The sequence below is a fragment of the Danio aesculapii genome, chromosome 19, assembly GCF_903798145.1.
Source record: "Danio aesculapii chromosome 19, fDanAes4.1, whole genome shotgun sequence".
Lineage (NCBI taxonomy): Eukaryota > Metazoa > Chordata > Actinopteri > Cypriniformes > Danionidae > Danio > Danio aesculapii.
In genome coordinates, this window is record NC_079453.1 from 50,419,452 (window position 1) to 50,425,924 (window position 6,473).

The window sequence follows — 6,473 nt, forward strand, 5'->3', positions numbered from 1 at the left end:
TATGCAGGGTCAGACAGAATCTGAGTTCAAATGCCTTTTTAGTGACTAATAACACACTTTAGGTACTAATTTAGCTGATATGCTAATGAACGCGCAGTGTTGTTGTTGTTGTTGTTGTTGATGGCGTATCATGAGGCGCTGTGTGTGTGACTGTGTTTTGTTCCTGCTGCACTTCAGACAGACTCAGTAAGTACATTCCCTCCCCGTCCCATGACAAGCAGTCGGTGGCAACAGAAAGAGCTGTGCTTTTCTCCTCCTCGCTGTCCAACAAAATCCCCATTGAAGAGTCTCTCCTGCAGGCGTCTCCAGTCGCTCCCCCTTCCATCCCTCAATAATAGCCTGAACACATGAAAAATACATCAAATAAAGAGGCTGCCCGCGGCCGCGTCACATGCAAAATCATCTACATCAAGCAAACAAACGCAAATGAAGATGAGAGACTCAGACAAGAGATGCTGGAAGTCTGAGCTTTGTAAAATGAGCGCTAACACTCGACTGGTTGCGGGATTATACATGTATTTTTGCTTTAACTGTATCATTTACAGTAGATAATCTATTTTTAATGTACAGCTCATGCAATGTTGCTAATTGCTCATTCATTAGTTTCCCTTTTCAGCTTAGTGCCTACTTTATCAGGGGTCGCCACAGCGGAATGAACCACCAACTACTCTGGCATATGTTTTAGGCAGTGGATGCTTGACTTCACTATTTAAACTGTAACAGAGTTGACCAATTTTATGCCTTTTAATCCTATTATTTGATTTAAATAGAGCTGCTTCTCACTCAGGGCTGCTGTTTATGCTACTGAGGGAGAGATGGGCACCAGTGGGCGGGGCTTTCCCCCTCTGATGACATCACACAAAGGGAGAATGTCAATCAAAGTGTTTCTGCACACAGTGTTTATCGAGTCTGATTATAACAAATACAATCAATTCATGTTGACTATTAGAGGCTGGAGATATTCACACACTGCTGACACACAGCTGGGGTTAAACCCCTTATTAACGTGATTTCTGCATAACAGCTGCGCTTTAAAATCTGTTCCCAGCTTAAAGCTTTTGTAGTATATACTGTAAGTTACCGTAAACTGACATTGTAAAAATTCCCTGCAGGAGACATAACTGCTTGTTTTATTTATTTTCTAAATGTAAATGTTGGATTGTTTTAACCCAAAGTTGGGTCAATATGTACAAGCCCAACACTGGGTTAATTTTAAAATGAAATTTAAATGACACTTTTCAACCCAACAGTTGTATTTGTCCATATTTTGACACAACACAGTTAAATCAACAGAGGGTTTTTACAATTTACACATGAGAGTTTTCCTCCTCATCTAATGTTGATGAATAAAGTTTACTGCATCACTTTACTGTGTTTACCATGATGCAGCGTGAATGATACTGAGAGAAATTAATAAAATACAGTAAAAAAAAAAAAAAAAAAAAAAAAAAAGTTGGGTTGAATTACCCCATCATTGGGTCAAAAATGGACAAATCTGGCAATTGGGTTGAAAAAAAGTCATTTAGATTTAATTGAAAACAGTGATATACAGTAAATAACTGTAAATTGACATAGTAAAAAAATTCCTGCATGCTGCTTAACTTCTTATGTTTTATCTACATTACTGTACTCTAAATGAAAATGTTGGGTTGTTTTAACCCAAAGTTGGGTCAAGTATGTACAAGCCCAACACTGGGTTAATTTTAAAATGAAATTTAAAATGACACTTTTCCACCCAACAGTTGTGTTGGTCCATATTTGACCCAACACTGAGTTAAATCAAAGCATGGTTTTTATAATGCATGTTTCTGTTCACTTTACACATGAGAGTTTTCCTCTTCATCTAATGTTGATGAATAAAGTTTACTGCATCACTTTACTGTGTTTACCATGATGCAGTGTGAACGAGAAATGAATGGAATACGGTAAACTTAATTATAAAATGCTGGGTTGTATTAGCCCAACATTGGGTCAAATATGGACAAACCTGGCAATTGAGTAAAAACAAAATTATATATATATATATATATATATATATATATATATATATATATATATATATATATATATATATATATATATATATATATATATATATATATACACATATATACACATGCATACATATTTACACACACACACACACACACACACACAGTAAATTACTATAAACAGACATTGTGAAAATATGACGCTTAACTGTTTTATTTACATGACTGTACTCTAAATGAAAATGCTGGGTTGTTTTAACCTAAAGTTGTGTCTAATATGGTCAAGGTCAACATTGGGTTAATTTTAAGATTAAATTTAAATGACACTTTTCAACCCAAGTTGTGTATATCCATATTTGACCCAACATTGAGTTACAACAATTTTTCGAGTGCATGTTTCTGTTCATTTGTGCACATGAGAGTTTTCCTCCTCATCTAATGTTGATGAATAAGGTTTACTGCATCACTTTACTCTGTTTACCATGATGCAGTGTGAACGATACTGAGAGAAATTAATAAAATACAGTAAGCTTAATTAAAAAAAAATATGCTTGGTTGTATTACCCCAACACTGGGTCAAATATGGAGAAACCTGGCAGGTTGGCTTAAAAAAATGTAGATTTAAGTGAAAACAGTTATATACAGTAAATCACTGTGAAAATTCCCTGCATGAGACTTAACTACTAATGTTTTATTTACATTACTGTTCTCTAAATGAAAATGATAGGTTGTTTTAATCCATCATTGGGTCAAATATTTTTAGAGTGCATGTTTTTGTTCATTTGTGCAGATGAGAGTTTTCCTCCTCATCTAATGTTGATGAATAAAGTTTACTGCATCACTTTACTGTGTTTACCATGATGCAGTGTGAACGATACTGAGAGAAACGCATCCATCCATCCATTTATCGTTTGATGTCTGTCTATCTGTCTATCATTTTATACATCCATCCGTCTATCCATCCATCCATTGATCTGTCATTTTATACATACATCCATCCATCCATCCATCCACCCATCTATCATTTTATACATCCATCCATATATACATCCATCCATCTGTCCATCCATCATTTGATCAGTCTTTCTATTCATCCATCTATTGATCTGTCATTTTATACATCCATCCATCCGTCTATCCATCCATCCATCGTTGGATCTGTCATTCTATCTATCTATCTATCTATCTATCTATCTATCTATTACCCCAATATTGGAGTACTTGACTTGCACAGAGAAACTAACTTAATTCTGACTCATTTCTGAAAACGAAACACTTCCTCTAGTCTAGAAAACGCTTCTTGATTTCAGAATGTTTCGATATTTAGACTAGAAACAGGACAAAAGAAAAGGCTGTTTTGCATTCACATACGCTGCAAAATCATCTGAATATTTTCAGCAGTGTACTTGAGAAGTTGCCTGCCGCAGCCAGAAGCGCAGCACTTGTTTGGACGCCGCTGCCTGCAGAAATGACCCATTTCCCTCAGTTGGGTTACTCGTCTCCAGTCGCAGTGGTTTGAGCAGTGACAGAACCCACAGGGACAAACCTCTGGCACTGCCGTCACACACAACACACAGATCCAGTGTGGCAGACGCTCAAACAACCAGCCAGCAGCCCTACACGAAGAGAGGGAGAGAGAGAGTCACACACACATACACACGGGGGGAGAGAGAGAGAGCGAGCATGGGTTGGCAGGCAACATGGATGTATTTTTCTACTTTGACAAGGTCGATTATCTTCAAGAGCATATTCTGTTTTCCAGAGATCATGGGTTAAAATAAAACGTGTAATAAATAGCTGAACAAGCTCACTTAACCTTCATCATGCGTTTCTGCTCCATTTGATCCTGAAGAGAGACATTTAACAGATAAATAACATCCAGTGCTCAGTGTAAAGGAGTACAGACGCTTCTGAAAATGAATTGGTTTATAATCATTCATTCATTTTCCTTCGGCTTAGTCCCTTTATTCATGAGGGGTCGCCACAGCGGAATGAACCGCCAACTATTCCAGCACGTTTTCACAGCGGATGCCCTTCCAGCTGCAACCCAGTACTGGGAAACACCCATTCACACACTCATACACTACGGCCAATTTAGTTGATCAATTCCCCTATAGTGCATGTGTGTGGAATATGGAGGACAGTGGAGCACCCGGAAGAACATGCAAACTCCACACAGAAACACCAACTGACCTAGCCCCAACAGCCTGAGGTATCAAGACATTTGTGCTGCCCATTACATTACAAATCACAGGAGAGGGCAGATTCTCCAGCAGGATAGCGCTCCTTCTCATACTTCAGCCTCCACATCAAAGCTCCTGAAAGCAAAGAAGGTCAAGCTGCTCCATGATTGGCCAGCCCAGTCACCAGACATTAACATTATTGAGCATGTCTGGGGTAAGATGAAGAAAGGCGTTGAAGATGAACACAAAGACTCTTGATGAACTCTGGGAGTCCTGCATGAAGGCTTTCTTCACCATTCCAGATGACTTTATTAATCAGTGATTTGAGTCATGTCAGAGATGTATGGATGCAGTCCTCCAAGCTCATGATGGAGTCAGACACAATATTCATTCTGTTTCCACTGCAGCATGAGCACATATTCTATACTGGACATTATTGAAGGTTCAGTGAGCAGACTTTAGTCTAAGCAGAGTCAGACCTTACTGTCCTAATCAAATCAGTCAAAATCAAGACATCATCAGATTTTATTGTGCTCAAATAAGCCTCATCTAGAGGCCTTTACCTTTCATATAAGACACTTCTGATACACAATCATCAACTAGAAGTCCAGTTATTATTTACTGTTCCTAAAACTTGAATAGGCCACAAGACTTTCGTCAGGTAGTGTATATAGAAAAATAAATTTAGTGCAACTTTGTAAATGCTTTAAAACTCTTTACAGTATTTAATATCCACCCATACAACGAGTTTGTGGGGGAACCTCAGATTTAAAAAAACTGCATCTATTAAATCGTGTCAAATTTTTGTAATATACATTAATCCTCTTGCTAATTAATGTTAGTCAAAGTGAGGCCTGAAATAAATGTACTAATCATTGCGGCACTAAAAAAAAAAAAAAAAAAAAAAAATATATATATATATATATATATATATATATATATATATATATATATATATATATATATATATATATATATATATATATATATAAAATTTCGAGACGAATCAAAGTCGAGTAAAGGAGGTCGAGCCTTCTCATTTATGAACTAAACTCTGGAATAGCCTTCCTGATAACGTCCGAGGCTCAGACACACTCTCCCAATTCAAAACTAGATTAAAGACCTATCTGTTCAGTAAAGCATACACTTAGTGCACCACTTAGCGATATGATACATGAATGTGCTCCACACATCTGGTTTATATACACTATGAACAGCAGGCTACGCTAATTATTCTCTTTTTTTCTCCATTTCCACCTGGGGATACTCTTCCCGAGGCCCCCCGAGACTATGCAGCGCCACTGAAGTGATCAAAGACCTGTGAAGAGATGATCACAAGGTTTCTATGATCCCGGACCAGGCCGTATCCTGAGCAGCAGCTGTGGTGGTCATGGAGGAGTGCAGAGCATGAGACTCGGAGTGGTGGGGTGGGGGTGGAGGTGTTAATTGAAGAGTGGGGGTGGATGGGGTCCCTGGTCTGTACTTTGAACCAGCCGTTGACATTACACCTATGTCGGCAATCCGGGGGTGTTTTAGACTGTACCGAAAAGATCGGGTCCGGGGTGGGGTGAATTCTGGGAGTTTTCAGGGAGACAGAACACAATGGGAGATGGGTCTGAAATACGGGAGACTCCCGGGAAAAACATGAGTGTTCATGTATTTAATAGAATAATTGAGGCAGAACAGTAGCTCAGCGGTTAGCACTGTCACCTCACAGTAAGAAGGTCGCTGGTTCGAGTCCCGGCTGGGTCAGTTGGCGTTTCTGTGTAGAGTTTGCACTTTCTCCCATGTTGGCGTGGGTTTCCTCCGGGTGCTCCGGTTTCCCCCACAGTCCAAACATATACGCTATAGGGGAATTGATGAAGTAAATTGGCTGTAGTGTATGAGTGTGAATGTGTGTATGGGTGTTTCCCAATTCTGGGTTGCAGCTGGAAAGGCATCCGCTGTTTTAAACATATGCTGGAATAGTTGGTGGTTCATTCCAATGTGGCGAGCCCTGATAAATAAGGGAAAATGAATGAATGAAAATAGAGTATTATTAAATGAATCAGATACTCACCACAGGTTCCAGATCATTAGTATGGGTAACATCAGTGAACTCGAGGGCTGAATTTAAGAAGACTAAAGGAAGCAGCGATGATTTAAAATACACTTTAATTTACAATTTCATAAAAACAAATAAAAATACAGCACTTAGGAGAAAATCACAGTATTTACATGATACAAGTGGTCTAAAAGAAGCAGAGCCAAAGGTTCACCCCTCCCGCATCATTAGAGCATTTAGTACGGACACGTTTAA

General features: G+C 38.7%; 1 protein-coding gene across 3 annotated transcripts in view; it reads right to left on the minus strand.

Moving 5' to 3' along the window:
* Nucleotides 1-6,311: 6,311 nt before the first annotated feature.
* The window catches only part of LOC130246455 (claspin), a 37,678-nt gene continuing 37,516 nt past the window's right edge, over nt 6,312-6,473 (minus strand). For all 3 annotated transcript variants that reach the window (XM_056479414.1, XM_056479415.1, XM_056479412.1), the window contains one exon: nt 6,312-6,473. This exon is cut by the window's right edge and continues 156 nt beyond it. The gene's annotated coding sequence lies outside the window, so the exon portion shown is untranslated.